The sequence below is a fragment of the Eupeodes corollae genome, chromosome 3 (genome assembly GCF_945859685.1).
Source record: "Eupeodes corollae chromosome 3, idEupCoro1.1, whole genome shotgun sequence".
In the NCBI taxonomy this organism is placed as follows: Eukaryota; Metazoa; Arthropoda; class Insecta; order Diptera; family Syrphidae; genus Eupeodes; species Eupeodes corollae.
In genome coordinates, this window is record NC_079149.1 from 104,461,140 (window position 1) to 104,478,742 (window position 17,603).

Below are 17,603 nucleotides of genomic sequence, written 5' to 3' on the forward strand. Positions count from 1 at the left end.
ATTGCTTGCTCCTTGTAATCGTTGGTCGTTTTTAACAGGATTGCCAGATTGTTATTTTTTTTTTGAAAACTGAGCAATATCTTTCAAAATAGCCAACATTTAATTGGGATATGTATATGAAGCTCAAATATAATATATGTATATCTTGGACGATACTTAACTCTGGGCAAAAAAATGAATTCAATTTTTAACAATTTATTTTTATTATTTTTAACAACTAAAAAAGCTAACAGTTCTAATATTCATACTCTCATTCTTTTTGTATGAACAATGAATGTAAGTATATAACAGTTGTTCTTAAGACGTGTGGTTTTCAATCAGACAGTAAGATTTTTGAGCGACAACGTTTCGAAATGCAGAAAATTTATTATAAAAATAAGGGTTATGCATGCGCGGCGAGAAAAAAAATCAATTGTTTGAAGGAATATTTATTCTTTTTCAACTTCGATTTTAGACTGCAAATATTTTTAAAACCTTCCGACCACAACAGGGGTGCTAAAACACCACCCAGGCATTTGATTTTAATGTAATCTTGATTTCGCTTCTTTATTCCTGGCTGGGGTGAAATACCACCCCTGTTGTTGTGTATGTACATTTTAAATGTGTTATGGTCGAAAGGTTGATTTTAACTAGTTCAGGACATGGCAACCCTGTTTTTTTTTCGTGCTTAGAAATCTTTGTAGCTGTCACTAAAATGTTCCTCGTTGCCTACCGATGACAGTTGTTCAGCAAATTGGCAAATTTGGCGCGGTATGGTGTTGTATGGATGATGTGGCGGCGTGCTGATTCTTGTGCTGCTAGCTGCTGTGCTTATGGTGGTAGCAGTGGCGACAACGAAAAACGATGGCGGCCTATTTTCCATTCCATTCCCTTGATGATGGAAGAAATGGCATGGTGTTTCCCCTCATATCAACATAGTATTCGTCACCATTTTCTGTGTCCATATCCATACTGTCCTTCCCGACTTCGACCTCCCCTCACCCCTTCCTCCGTGACGCTCTATGTTCGACATTCTCATTTTTTCGACATTCAGCTGTCAGCCCTTCGAACAACATTTATTTAAATGGTGTTGAAGTTGGAGGTGAATAATGTAATTTTCTCTTGTGAAATTTCGTCTGAAGTCAGGGGAAGAGAAAATCTATTTCAGCTATAGCGGTACTTGCGCCCTTATGATTTGATGGTGATGATATACTGCACCCTGCTTGCTCTGCAAAACACCAAGGCTATGTGCTGATATCTTGTTAGTTTGTTGTTGTTTTTGTTCTCCTTTATTTGATTTGATCGTATTTTTAGATTTTTACAGTTTTTGCGGCTGGTTTTATTGCCTTCTCACTGTTGGGCAAGGTGTTTTTGTAAGTCTACCTTAGTCCTTATGTTTCAGAGGTTCTCACAAACATACTTGTACGTACCCTCAATTTTACCACCTTCTTTCCTACTGTTAGAAAAGAATGGATGTGCAGTTTTTTTTTCATACCTACGCATAGAACCTGAGGTTCATTCTCTAATGGTTTGGTTTGGTGCTTCTAGTAGGTATACCTTACCTACCCAGAGAAGAAACTCACCTGTCATTTTCTCCTGGGCGCCTGTTTTCCTGTTAGAAATATGACACACATGTTGTTGAAATGTGCTTCTATTATTACACATATACCCATTACCTATATGTTGCTTCTCGTATAACTATTAACTTTCAAAAGAGGGAGTTAGGAAAACAAAATAAATCAACTTTTAGTCATATAACTCAGTTTTGTTCCAGAACTATTTTTGAAAATTTCGTGTTTTCGCCAACAAAAAATCAACAACAACAACAATAATGAGGGAAAACTGCGCCGATTTTTGTGCGCGTGTTTTGCAGGAAAAATTATCTACTCCATTATGGCTGCTCGAGTCAGCTATTTGCTTTGTGTGTTGTCAACCAACCTGTTGCTGGATTTATTTTTGTGACAGCTGTACCGACTTTATGAGTACCTAGTGTTGCCATGGACGATTTTTTTTTGTTTTGTTTTTTTTTTTTTTTTTTTGTACATTATGTGGGTAAATGTACCAACAATACACATACAAATCTGCAATTGATTACTTGGAAACAAAGCCAAAGTGATTTTTCGTTTTTTATTTTCATCGCAGAGATTAGATTTGGTTAAGATTGTTAAAGGTTTTTGAAGAAGATTGTTGACTTTGTTCTTTTAGCAATATCAATTTTGTAAAGCATCTTATGTGTTCGTAAGATGTTCTCTGAGCTTAACTAAGGGCTGATTACATTTACATTTAGATATGGTAGTTAAAAACCTTTATTACTTGTACAGAATGACAAGTAGCCGACATTAAAAGAATTTCTGTAAAACAAGCTGTCATTGAAATAGCTCACTTTTGTTAAAAAAATTCAGGGCAGCTACAAGAATCTTATATCACAAATAGCTAATTTAATTTTCCCGTCTCTCACAAGTAATCATCCTGTTACAGAGCACAACTTGGTGAATTTTTCGTTATGAAATGGATCTCCATCCTGTAAAATTCCACTGACACAGAAGCTAAAGGTAAAGTAGTATAAACCGACGCTTTTCCGCTTAATCAGGCCTGCGCCTAATACAAAAAGAAATTGAACATTATTACCAACGCAGGATAATTTTTGAAAGATAAGGTAAAAATAAAACAAAATTATTGATTTTGGTACAACACCAATCCCACATGAGATTCAAAAGCGTCTCATGTATTATCAGAAAGTTACTGTTGGAATTGACGATTTCAATATCAACAGTCTAAAATTCTTCACATAACGTTGGTCAGACCATGGAGGATAATTACAGCTTTTGGACTAATTTATATGATTAAGGGTGCCTCAATTTCCGCCTACTTTTTGCAGAGATTTAGGCCGTATGTAAGCAATAATGCTCAAATATTCTCTTGCAAGGCGTCTCGAACTTACCTGCGTAGGCAAGTGAATTCAGATAACCCTACAGAGAACAGTATAGCGGTGTAAAATCAAACGATCAAGGAGGCACCTCACAGGCCCTCTACGCACTCGAGATTATCCGGTTGTCCTCGTCAACTTCCTCCAATTTAAGCACGAAAAAGGTATTAATCATGACTCTAAGCGGGGTCTATTGACTGTAAAATTATTAGAGCCAATTTTTGAAGTGTTATGATCCTATAGAACACACCAAACAGTGACTTTTTGAGTACATAACGGCGGTGACAGCGTTTCAACAATGGCTTATGGATTATGATTACCTACTCCAATACGACAGATTTTATGACGTATCCGTATAAAAATGATGCTCAATGGCAATATTTTTTTCAGCCCATTCAACGAATTTGTGTAGTTTAGTTGGGTGTTGGCAAATCAAATTAAGCATAAAACAAGTGACAGCTTTCAAAAAGACACACTTCGAAAATTGTTGAAAAATTTAAAGACACAAAATTCTTAGCGTTTAATAAATTCAGTTCACGTCTGGATAGCTCAAACTTGCTCCTCAAAAATCTCTTTTTACAAAATTTAAAAATTAACCTATAAAATGCGTTTGTCTTCAAAAATGTGAATGGCTTAAGAACCTTGTCATATTTTTTTTTCACAAATCGTTAGGGCGTTTTTTTTTTCACTTTTGCAAACACCATGACCTTTTTTGAGGTATCAAATTTTTACAAAAAAAGAGGCTGGGATGCGGCCCACACTGATAAATTCCCATTTCGTCGTAGATTTGTCTTGCTTAAGAGTTTGTAGGTTTTCATTCTTTGTTAAAAAAGTTGTCAGTTGAATTATTCTTAAAAAAAATAAAATTACCAACATTATTTTGCATATAATGAAATAGTTTGATTTCGAAATAAATCAATATATCTTTGTGACAAGATTTTTAGTCGTTAACCAATTTTTACAAATTCTTAAATTTTTACAAATTCGATGCTTGAAATTAATTTGAGAGATATCAAGATACCTCAATTTTAACAAAATATGGGTACTAGTTTTTGTATACATTTTGTTTTTTTTTTATGAAAAAAAACGGACTGTTGGATTTTTATCAAAAAAACTACTGAATACGAAAACGAAAAAAAGCAGTTTGAGTCGAAAGTTTGGGTTTTTATTTTTTGTAAGAAAACTGTCAATTCGATTTTTCTCAAAATTTTACTGAATGTTGACAAAAATATTTTTTAAAAGATGAAAGTAGTTTAACGACAATATCTCAAAGTTTTGAAAAGATATTTATCTCGACAATCAATTTTTACCAACTTTTATTAATTTTCTTATTAAAATTTTTCCGAATGTTGAAAACAATATTTTTTATAAGATAAGATTAGTTGAAAGCTAAAATCTCAAATTTTTGAAAAAATATTTAAGTCGAAATTCAATTTTTAGCAACTTTAAGTAATGTACGATTTTCGAGGTGACACATTTTTTTCAGGTTTTTTTTTGATTTATAAGAAAACCGTATATTGTTTTTTTTTTTCAAAAAATATACTTGTTTGGTATCACGTTACAATATATAATATACAATTCAATCCAAGTCTCTAGCGTCATTGGTTCATGTTATATTTAGGGATACAAAAAATGTTCACCCTTTTTTTAAACTGCTATGGTAAAAAAAAACGCTGACTCAATTTTCTTGAGATCCCTTTCTGCATTGGAGGTTGAAACGTCGAGAAATGTCAAAATTATTAATTTGACAAATCGGACCCATTACTATAACTTCCTATGGGAAGTTAATAAATGTATATTTTTGTTTTTAAATTCAAAACATAATTGTTTACATGAAACATTATTCTTATGCAAAAAAAAAACTTATTGAAATAAGTTTATTATGTAGGTATTAAGAAGAAAAAGTAACAGATTTGCTTATGCAAAGAAACTAAGTAAACAAAACTTATTTTAGAAAACATTTAATAAAAATCTATCAGTTCGTTTTTGGAAATTCGAATGTTTATTTATGACCAACAAATTTGTAAAAAAAACGTTTAACACAAACTGCTTAAAACTTTAATTTCCAAATTTAACCTCAACCGGATTAATAGTTTGGGTGGTAGGGGAGAGGATTGACAAACTGAGAGACAGACGCAATTGGGGGATCCACTTTTTTACTTCTCTACAATCGTAATGTCATGTTTGATTAAAATCTCGAGTTTGAAATTTTTTACGAATGCAATACTTGTCATATAGGTCCTTTATTGTGCAAGTAAAGGGGAAACAATGATTTAAGGTATTTAAAAATAAATGTCTTCCAGGTCTGCAATGCCTCATTAAATAAATATGTCTATTTTGAAAAAAAAAAAAACGTTTTAACCAAAGAACATCCAAAAATATGTAGTATCCAAGTTTTATCAAAATCAATGTAAGTGATCATCACTTCAGTATTAAATGTAAATAAGTATCAAAATGTGTCGAAGTCACAAGCCACATTAAAGGGAATCGCAATGTTTCTTTACCTATTATTAACAATCTTAAATCGAAATTCCACTCACCCAACTGAATTCACCATTTGTCAATACGACAAACACTTTCTTATAACAAAATGCCCATAAACTTTCCTTATAAATATGATATTATATAAATTATTTATATTCTTGCGGAGGTTTCAATTTGAAGGATCATAAAAGGTTAGCTTTCTAATAGTCCTCTTACCCTTAAGTAACATGTAACATTTCAATCAGAATACTCTGCCTTTCAACTATTTATAAATTATATTCTCTATTCATATGCCGGCATCCAGGTAAAATATTTTATTTTTGCGAAATAATTCCGTTATAGATATATTTATAGAAAATCTCTATATTCGACTAAATCATCCCCTGCTTATAAACCTATAATAAGTCATAACTTTCATAAATTGTTTGTTGCTTTTGCTTACCCACGCAATAACGTCATTGTCGGCTGTTATAACAACAGACCGACAGGTAGCTTGATGTCCTTAATTATCACTTTTTCCTTTTTCATTTATATTATCTACTTTACAACAAACCAACAACAACTAACAGTAAAGAAAAATAAATAAAACAAGAAGCAGAAAACAAAAAACAACCATTAAAAGTTAACCTTTTGTTTTTTGATTTTGTTTTTAAAACGCGTTTTTATATTGAATTGCGTTTTGCGGTAAAACTAATGCACAATATGAGTGAGTAATCCAGCTCCATCAGCTATGGCCTGGCTTGGCTATATGTATGGCCTTGAGAATTTGGCCTTTTCATGGTTTGCCGACATGTAGAGCGTGTTTCACACAAAAGACTCACACGATAAATAACCTATACAAACACACGCACGCACACCATGGTGGCATCAGAAATGTTACTCGGAGGGGCAAATATAAAAAAGAACAGGAATATAGCTCGAAAACGGGTAGTTTTGAAATTCTAGTAAATGTCCAAAATCAATTATTAACTATAGTTTATAGGGATTTTTGGAAATGTAAGAAATTTAAAAAAATTATCAAATAAGCCAAAAGTTCACTTTACAAAATCACAGTAGTCTAGTTCGAAAGGGTGCGAAATGCCCTTTGGCTAATTTTTGATGGCCCTTTGAAACACACATAATATATCTAGCCTCCTAGTCAAAGTAATTAGAATTAAAGTTTGGCATTTTTGATTTATATGTTTTGTGAGTTTGTGACAACTTAATGAAAGTTCTTTATTACATAGGTATGTGATTACAGGCCCGTATTCTGTGTAGAATTATGGGGATTTTGACTCTTTATTTGCATGCAATTTTGTATTACTTAGTCCACAGGCTGGAAAAAAATGTTTCTTTAAAAATATAATATCTTTTGTGTGGCATAAGTCATTGAGACCTTTATTCTGAGCTTGAATTTTTTTGTGATTTCATAAAAGTGAAAATTAGTCTATAATAAAATTTTAGACAGAAATTTAAACCAAAAATGTCAGAAATTGAGAGTTTTGAAAAATACATACATAGATACATATTATTTAATTCTTACCAACTTTATCATATCAGACTTATTAGTTTCATGGTCTTAGTAATTGTCCATAAACTTTTATTCAGGAATGTCTATGCTAAAAAAAACTAAAGGCTGCAAAAGCGAAGCATATCGACACTTTCAAGCAATCAGCATTTTTTGACAAACGGCATTTTATGTTCACAAAATATTTGTGAATTGTAAAAATCTGATATTTTGACAGCTTTTATTATGTTACAAATATGATATATGTGACGTATGTGACAAAAACCTATAACAAAGAGCAATTTCTTACTGGTTCTTCAAGTGTTTTTGTTTTGAGCTCAAAAGTCCTAAAGCCGTATTGCAAAACCACATTTTTGTGCCTAAATAATGCAGATAAGGTTGTGTTTTGTAAAGTGGCTTGGTTACCACCCGCTTTCTCATAAAGGTTATAATTCAAAATGAGCTCTTCAATATGTTACAGACTATTGAATTAAACTAAATAATCGCTAGCACAATTTTTTAGAAACAAAATGTTGATGAACTCATACTGCAGTGTGTCAGGCGTAGTGGTTAAAATGACGCATCTAACAAAACAAAAATGACGCATTTGACGCTTACAAAACAAATCAAATAATTTTTGAGAAATAAAGAGTTTTGTGACGTATTTCTGCATCGAATCTTGATTTCCTTATGCGCCACAGCAAAAATAAAATTTTAAAAAATTCAACAGCAAAACCATCGATTCGAAAATCATATCATTTGCAATACTGTCTTAATTCAAAACCTGTTTCGAGAAAAGAAACAAAACACTTTTTTTAAAGGTATGTAATTAGGAGATTCCCTTTGTCTGATATAATTTTATTTGTTTATTCTTTGCGACTTTGTCTCAGCACTTTTTGCCATTCTTCCACTTAAAATGCATAAAATTGAAGAAATCAAAACAATAATTTCTGCTTAAATTATAAACAAAAACAATCAAATTCTAAATAAAAAAAAAAACAAATCAGAAATAAATTATTATACAATGAAATAATTTGGCCCATATAAAGTCGGTATAGTCACGTTTATTCCGCATAAATCGATACACCAAAAAAGAAAAGAACATGTGAGTATGTCCTTAATGTCCATTTAGTACCTTTTTATATTGTTTAATGTGTGTCACAATATTTCTTAAAGAAGTAGCTATAGAGTCTTGTATTTTATATGTATATTCAATGTTGCTTAAACTGAAATAAACGAAAAAACATACATTTTGTAAATCCTAAAAATAGGCAACCGCATTGACCTTACCCTTATACAATTTTGCAGAAAAATTGGCTGAATGGTCGGTGGTGTCGGTGGTGTTGGTGGTGGTTGTGGTAGATTTCATATTTTTTGTATTATTATAATTATTAATTTATTTATTTAAATTTATCTTATTTTGATTCGTTTTGAATTTTCTTTTTTCTTTGCAGAAAAACGTTTTTGCTCACCTGTTCTCTTTACAAGATGATGATACTGGCTAACGTCAGAGTGGCGGTGTGGAATATCGTTAGCTTGTATGAAGCGTTTGTAAGTACGACAATTTCAAAGTTGTTATATTTGCTTATAATAGTTTTGTATGTTTTTCTTTATCCCCGAAGACGCACATGTTGGAATGTAATTAATTATTATGCCAAAATACCGAAGCAAAATTAGAGATGTAATAATATTTTTTTTTTATTTTAATTAAAACTAAATTTATTGGTGCAGTTTATATGCGCCTACATGCTATGCCACGTGTACATGAAATGATGATGTTTTTCAATTGAAAAATGTGTGAAAATTCTTGATAGTAATCACACTTCAAAAAGAATCATTGTATAGCGATTTAACGTAGGTAAACATTTTAAGTCAAAACAAGCATTTTGTAGAAAATAAAATTTGAAATTTAGTCAACAGAAAATAGAAACTGTTTTACAAGTTTGTTTTTTGATATTTCTGTCTAAAATACATTATCGGAAGAATTCTGTTGTTAGTTGAATTATTCTTACAAATTTAAAAATTACCATTAATATTTTTTATATAAGGAAATAGTTTCTTTTGAAAATCTAGTTTTGTTAAATAGATTTTTAGTCGAAAAATTTTGTTTACTTAATTTTTTACAAATTGGATGAATGAAATTAATTTGAGATATATCAAGAACCTAAGATCAATTTTTACCAAATTTGCGTTCAATTTTTTTGTAGATTTTAAATTTTTGTGAAAAAAAACGGACTGTTGGATTTTTATGAAAAAAGTAGTATTGAAAACAATATTTTCTGTGAAATTTATTTTTTGTAAAGTTTAAAGCTTAATACTCAAAGTTTTAAGAGGATATTTGAGTGGAAAATCAATTTTCACTAACTTTTATTAATTTTTTTGGTTAAGGTTTTTATTTTTTGTAAAAAAAAATTTTAAATTCGATTTTTCTCAAAATTTTTCTAGATGTAAAAAACAATATTTCATATAAGTTAAAATTAGTTGGGAGACAAAGTCTCAAGTTTTCGAAAAGATATTTGAGTCGAAAATCATTTTTTACCAACTTTTGTTAATTTTTTTTCGGTTTTTAATTTTTTGTAAAAAAACTGTCAATTCGATTTTTTTCAAAATTTTACTGAATGTTGGCAACAATATTTTTTGAAAAATAAAAGTTAATTAAAGCCAATATCTCAATGTTTTGAAAAGATATTTGAGTCAAAAATCAATTTTTACCAACTTTTATTAATTTTTGTAGGTTTTTATTTTTTGTAAAGAAACTGTCAATTCGATTTTTATCAAAATTTTTCAGAATGTTGAAAACAATATTATAAGATAAAATAAGTTTGAAGCCTAAATTTCAAGTTTTTGAAAATATAATTGAATCGATATTAAATCTTTACTAACTTTAAGTAATGTTCTTTTAGATTTTTATTTTTATAAAAAAAACTGTCAATTCTATTTTTCTCAAAATTGTATCAAATGTCAAAAACATTATTCTTCGTTGCACAAAATTGTTTTGGAGATGAAATCATATTTTCGTCGTAAAATTTTGGAGGTGAATTTTTTTTTCAGTTTTTTTTGTTATTTATAAAAAAAAAACTGTTAGATGTTTTTTTTTTAAATAATATACTTCTTTGATATCACGTTACAATATATTATATAAAACTTAATTCAAGTCTCTAGCGTTTTTGGTTCGTAAGATATTTAGGGTTAACCAAAAGTTGTACCTTTTTTCAAACCACCCACGCAATTTTCCTGAGAGCCCTTTCTGCATCTTTCTGCCTTATTATCTGTATAACAAAATTTATTTGAAGTCGATATCTCTTCTGGTTCTTGAGCTATGGACGACGAAAAAAAGTCGCGAACGTGCGAACGTACGCACAACATCTTTCTAAAAATCTTTTATTTCGACTCTAGGGACCTTGAAACGTTGAGAAATGTCAAAATTTTCTATTTGATAATCGGACCCATTACAATAACTTCCTATGGGAAGTTGATAAAATCGTACTGCAAAACTCCAATGGTCTTCTGTTAAGGGGCGTGGTCACCACCTAGTTTCTCTTGCAAGTTAAAGTTTGAAATTAGCCATTCAAAATGTTATAAATGGTTTTTCAATAAGGGCGTGTGGTAAAATGGAAAAAAAACAAGCTGTGTGTGAGGTATTAACATGGAATATGAATATGACATCATTCAGATGCCCATCTCGTCTTCTTCCTTTGACACGGATCCCAGTGGTCCAATTTTGAATGGCTCTTTTGCGTATAAATTTTTGAGCGATGGCCTGTGTTATGTTCACCTTTAAGGCATCGGTCGATTGTGTTTTATTTGCATAGACCTGCGACTTCAAGAAAGTCTACAGGAAAAAGTCAAGCGGGGTAAAATTGACCTTGGTGGCCAATTCACATCACAACTGCGATAGATAAGCTTACCCTTAAATCGTTTATGCAAAATGTCAATCGTGGTCTTTGCTGTTTGGGACGTAGCGGCGGTCGGCGTTCTGCTGGAACCACATGTCGTCTATAGATTCATGTGATTAAATTTGGGCTGTAACAAATTAGTTTATTGTTGACGGTGGTTGCCTTACTAATCTTATTTTAAAAAAGTACGGATCAATTACACCACCGGCTAAAAAACCACTTGTCAAGACAAGAATTAATCTTGGAGAATTTGTCAATTCCTCGTGATAGATAAGCGGAACTGCCAATCTATCCTGTATGAGACCCATCTATTTAAGAAGAGGAATACCTCCATTTTGGAAAGCTGCTCGCTCAAGCGTGCATTCCCAAAATACCCGTCGTTCGGATAGAACGTCCCGAAAATTAAACTGTTGGTCAAAGACTTAGCTCTTGATTTGTGACCTCGAACAAAAGTTTCATCATGAGATTGTCAATACTGTTGATTCGAGCCCCGTTGTATAGGACCTTGTTGGAATAGTATTCCACGAAAGAAGATACAGCGTCGTAAAAACTGCGCTAGAACACTCGAAACTTTTCCATCTGGTAAGGGACAACGTTGAACCACACAGGATAACCATAAACGATGATCGGCCGTATGAGAGCCATGTACCAAATTACCTTCACTCTGGGGTCAAGCCGACTGCTGTAAAACAGCCGTTTTGTCAGAGCGAAGGCTCCTCTGACTGTGGTCAGAGCAGTTCAAAAAAATGATAACCTGATATCGATGGCACGTTGTTGTTCCTGAATTTGAGTCTTGTACTATCCACTATAGCAGACACATTTTGTCTGTGCGCACTGTTCGATACCAGTCTCACCAACTTTTTGCATAAACTTGTGTGCAAAAGGTACTTTGATTAATTTCTCCCAAAATATGTTTTCAAAAAACGCAGTGTTTGAGCTTCACAACACTCAGTTTGGACATAAGTTTTGTATACCTATTTCAAGATTAGTGAGAAACACTTCGAGAGATAAACCAACAATGGAAGTGTACAACTTCTGAAACACACAACTTCACAACTAGCTCTAATCCCACAGAGTGCCCAATGCATTATTTTTAATTAACATTATATATATGGATGTACCTACAAATTAAGTTGACATAAATATTATTTGATTCTCGGGCCTAGTTTCTTTTTTCAATTTGGTTTTAAGCAAACTGAGTCCCAACCAAATTAATTCCCAAAATTACGAACTAATTCTACAAAGGCTTCATAAGATTTATTTGTAATCTATGAAGTCAACAAAATAAATTAGTATAATAAATCTTCGATGTTTGAAGAAAAGTTGGGGTAAATCATTGAAAGTCTCGGTCGGAAAGAATAGCATAATCAACTTAAAAGTCGTTAAAACTTTGACAAACAAAAAATGTATCAATCTTAAAAAAATCATTGATGAAAGACAAAATTTAACATCTCAAGTATTTTCCTAAAACATTTTTGTTTTCTTTTAATATGTTGATTAAACATATAATGTACATACATATAAAAACTGAACCTTTTAGGCTATAATATTGGATAACAAAATAATGAATTGGGCAAATAATGACCTTGGAAAACTCTCTTGATGACATCAATCATTTAATATGCTATCGGCTATGTGTGCTTTTCATTTGAAAATTTCAATATTAAATCCAAAATGTCAAGCAACACGAGCCCGAGCACCATCATCAAACAAAGTTATTGGTATAAATTATATATAGAAATTGAGATATGCCTATATAAGTTCTTTAAGGATATGTCATTGAATGTATATCCAATTTTGCCAAAGGTTATATCCAAACTTTTTGATATAATACCAACAAATTTAGTCAATGAGGTCAAGGTGTCCTTTTGCTGCTTTGCACCTTATATCTTCAAAAATCAGACGAACACAATTTCGATGCATCATATCGTTTGAGTTCTTCAACAAATCCTTTGGTATTTCCAGCCCAAAAAAGAGTAGAATTAATATTCAAAATGCGCAAATTCAGCAATATCTTCTTTGTGATAGTCAAAAATTAAGGAAATCTCTGCCTCAATTTAGAAGTTTAAATTAAAACGTATCAAGGATTAGGCTCATATATGTTTGTGCATTTAACATACCATTATGGTCTTTGACTTGCAATAAACTATATCTGCACACATGACACATCACAAAACAACCGCAGACAACAATTCTTGTTCAGTAAACATAAAAGTGCCACACAAATGAATATGTAGGTAAGGCAGTGTGAAACAGAAATATACATGCAAAACAAAAAATCAGGATTGTTCCCTCTGGGGCAGCAAAAAAGTCAAGGTCAGCACAATGAGTCTAATAATAATAAAAATAAAACTAAAAACACTTTTGTTTAAATCTTGACTGTCACTGACAGCTAAGTTGCTACATACATAGTTTGGTGGCTATACCCACTTCACTTCACAAAACCATTGTTTTTAAGTCAGCTTGTTGTTGCTTTCCTTATGGCCGTGACATTGTTCCAATCCAAACCACACTTCCTTTTCCAGTCAGTCGGTGATTTGCAAGAACAAGAATTAAATGGTGGATTTTGCCAGGAATTCAAACATTTTTGTAATTAATAAATTCAATAGAAATTTAAAAATAAACCTTCTCTTACTTTTGACCTCTTCTAGCATCAAGTCTAAGCACTTACAATCTTGAACTTGTTTAAACTGCTTAAGCAGTTCACAGTTTCACACTCTTATAAAGTCTACACCAGTAGTAAATAATTCTATTTTATAAATAGAAAATGTAATACAAATCTGTTGGTACGTTTTTGAAAAAGTAGAATTTTCTATTTTTGACAGCAAACATTTGTGTATGGACTACTGTTACCTTTAGTCTTAAAAAAAGAAACAAATAACAAACACTTAACGCGAATCCGCTTTTTTTTCGTGATTGTTATCGTTAAGAAATAACTTAAATTTCTGTTTAAATAACATCTGTCCATTTTTATTATTCCATGATTTTTTGGAAATGTTTAAGATAAAGTTTTCAAAATGCAAGATACAAATTGAAAAAAAAAGATTTAGTACATCAATGCAGGCTTACTTAAAGTAGTTTTGTATTTTTTAAAAAGACTCACAAAGATGATTCAGCTTCAGCTTCAGAAATTAGCTTCAAATTAATTTTATTTAATGAAAAATATTGTATTGAAATTTCGATAAAATTTTGAGAAAAATCGAATTGACTGTTAAAAAAACTAAAAACAGCATTACTTTAAAAATTAAAAAGATTGTTTCGAAACTTATTTTATCTCACAGAAAATATCGTTTTTGACACCAAGCAAATTTTTAATAAAAATCCAATAGCCGTTTTTTTATCTAAAAATATAATCTCGTTAACGATAGAAGATATTGATTTCAAAATAATTTAATTCGTCCAATTTGTTTTTGTTTATATAAGAAATAAACACTTTTAAGAAATGCTACTAAAATTCGTAAAAATCGGTTAACGACTAAAATTCTCGTTCACAATAGTCGATAGCCAAAATATTGTTTACTATTTAAAAAAAAAAAGAATAATTTAATTAATACATTTTTTAACAAAACAAGAAAACCTACAAACTTTTAATCAAGACAAATCGGCAGACGATCAAAAATAAAAGTCAATCTCGTATCAGATTGTAGAGTAAGAAATTCTAGAAACAAAAATTCATGAAAAAAACTCTTTGGTAAAATTCACCCTAGTTATTGTCATCAATGGAAATGTGTTAAATACCCAGCCAAAGTAGAAATTTCTATATAGGTCCCTCAAGAGAATGGCCAAAGTGATTTACTTCTTTTGGGAATTTCGAGGCTAAATGATGACATACATTTACCTACTTAAGTGACATGGTACATACTGTTCGCCTTACTTATACGTTATATTCACAGTCACACTACACCGCACATATGTTTAGTCCTTTAATTTAATAAATTCAAAAGCTTTGCCGCAGACTTCCAAAGGCATCATACCTCTAGCTAAGTTACCTATATACAATACGAATATAGACTAACAAGGTAAGTGAGGTAAAAGCCTATTTTACATCAAAATCCGCAGGTTAAGGAAGGAGTCCACCTCACATTAGCTGATGATTTGCTATATGATGACGATGTTATGGTGTAGGGACTTCATAGGGAACCGAACAGTACGTGATGTGTTATTTTTCTGTCCTCAAATTTACTTTGCATATTTGTTCGTTTTTTTTTTTTTTTTTTGGTAGGATGTATCCATATGAGTACACTGTACATTATACAGGATATGTATACAAGTTTCTTTTTAATCTCAAGGACGTGTATACAACAGTGTTGTTTTGTGTGATCAACTTAATGTTGATTCTATATAAGTTAGCGTCATTGTGGCTTGTAGCCCAATTACAAAATGAGAAATGAAGGTTTTTGGTTGGTATGAGTCGCCGCTGCCTCAGAATGGTATAAGTTAGGTCTGGGTGATGTTCATTTTCAGTTTTGTCTTCTTTTTTTCTGCTGTTGGGTTAAGGATAAATAAGTAGAAGTTTTGTTTTTAAAACAATCAGGATAAATAAGAAAATCGATAGCCCCCAATGGGACAGGACACTGCAAATTGAGATGACAAAAGCTATATATGTACATAAGGGGCCAACATTGAAACGAGAAGAAATTTGTGTTTAAATGAAGCTCTTATACTCGAAAACATATTACTGTACACATGTAGTTTTTTTGGTGGCCGTTACTGATTGAATTTGGAAAGGCGCCAACAAAATAGTATATATTATGCGTCATAAATTTATAGTTTTTACTTGCCATGACCGTTGTTTTTTTCTATTAAAAAGATGATTTGTCTTCCTTTTTCTTTTTAGTTTTTTAAATTGTTTTTGTTGGTGATGATGAATCACTATGACGCGTGTTTTGTCGCTGATTTTAAATAAGATTTGTATGCTAATGAATTGAAAAAATGAAAAAGAGTGTCGTCACAGAATTAGGGTCAAAAGAAAAACAACGTAGATGTTTTATATGAATGCAAATAAATAAATTAGGGATTTTAGTCTAATTAAATTAGGGACAAGTTTTATAATGAAAACACATTTTCATAGGTTCACCCTGAATACTAGGACGAATTTTAATGCAGCTTCAGTTTATTAATTAAGATATAAAAATTATTTCTAATGCAAACATACACACAAACGAAAAATAAAAATTATTGATGTGTTGTTTTAAATGACATTTTCAAAATTTTAAGTTAAAATTTGTAAATGTAAATTATTTTCTTTATTATTATACTGTAAGTTTTCAAAATAAACATCACGTTATTTTTTTTTCTTGTTAAATATTTTATTTTTTTATTAACAATATTTAACTTTGGTCCATATAATTTATAGTTCGGCGTTTAACAGATCTTAATACCGGGTATTTTCTTAGACGTACACGTTTTCAATCTGGCAGTTTTTTTTTTAGCCACTTTCAAGATCGTGCTATTCAACACCGCAGAACTATTTTTTGTTGGGTTATGCGAAGTTTTTTGACTAAGAGGATAAGTCCGAGACTTCTTGGACGATAATACTGAGCTCGTTATTGCTCACATATGCCCCTAACTGCTGCACAAAGTGTTAGTAAATTGAACCTCTCTTTGAAATTTATTTGAGTCAGCAGTGTAAGCTACTCTGCTGAAATCATTTTTAAAATATATTGAAAAACTCTTGCCTATATAATAACGCTAAAATGTTGAACATAAAATTAAATTATATGGGTTTTATTTCTTCTTAAAAACACACATGTCTAAAAACACACACTTTCTTGAATTTGAAATATTTAGTCCATCAATTGCGCCTGTAATCAAGTTTTTGAAAATAATTTAAGTTTAGTAGCGACTAGTCAATACAATCGCAAACAAAAATACAGTGATTCTAAAACATGAAAAGTGTGTATGCGCCTAAGTGCACCATACAATTTCTGTAAACTTTGTTAGCATGAATTTACTTATAATTGAATGCTTAGCAGGGTAATCAATGTTTTCGTTAATGTAAAATAAGTTATAATATATTTTTGCATAGTAAATAGCATTCAGAAACTTTTCAGCCTGAAATTTGGTCTTAAAAAAAATTGGTAGCGCAATATAGTCCTTAGAGAACTAGGGCCTAATGATTAACAACTATCATCCAATTCCGTGTGTGTGAAATTTGGCCTACAAATATATTTTATATGCAACAATACGTATGTACATATATTTAGTCGTTGTATGGTCTTTATCCCAGTTGAAGTTACAATCAACTTCTTTATAATAAAGAAACTGAATTCTGATAAATGTTAAATATGAGAAAAATACTGAGGGTTAAGAAAAGAAATTAAAGACTATTGTCCCAAAAAAAAATCAAGATAAATAAAGTAGGTTTCATAATGAAATCAGTTTAAAATAACTGTTCTAACAATTTTCGCAAAATTGAAACACAGTGGCAACAATTCGTTTTGATTCTTAAATTTTAAATGTATATCAAACAAAGTACGTATTTAATCAATTTCTAGCAACAAGAGCAAGTATTCTGTTTAAATTATTATTTTTAATAAAATAAAAATGTATATAAAGGTTTTCATCTAACTGCCGAAAAAATGTACTGTACTGCATACGAGTAATATTTTGTCTATATATTCATACCAGCTCCTGGCAAATAGACTAAGATAGCTTTAAGTATAAAAGTCATAAGCATTGTAAATTCAAGTTTGTATTAATGACCATAAAAGCTGAAAAAATGAATTCGCAAACTTAAAAGCTTAAACCAAAAAAGTTTAACAACAACTTTTCTGTGCAAAGGCTATTTTTTCATATTAAGAAAGCTTAACTGTAAACTGTCAGTTAATAT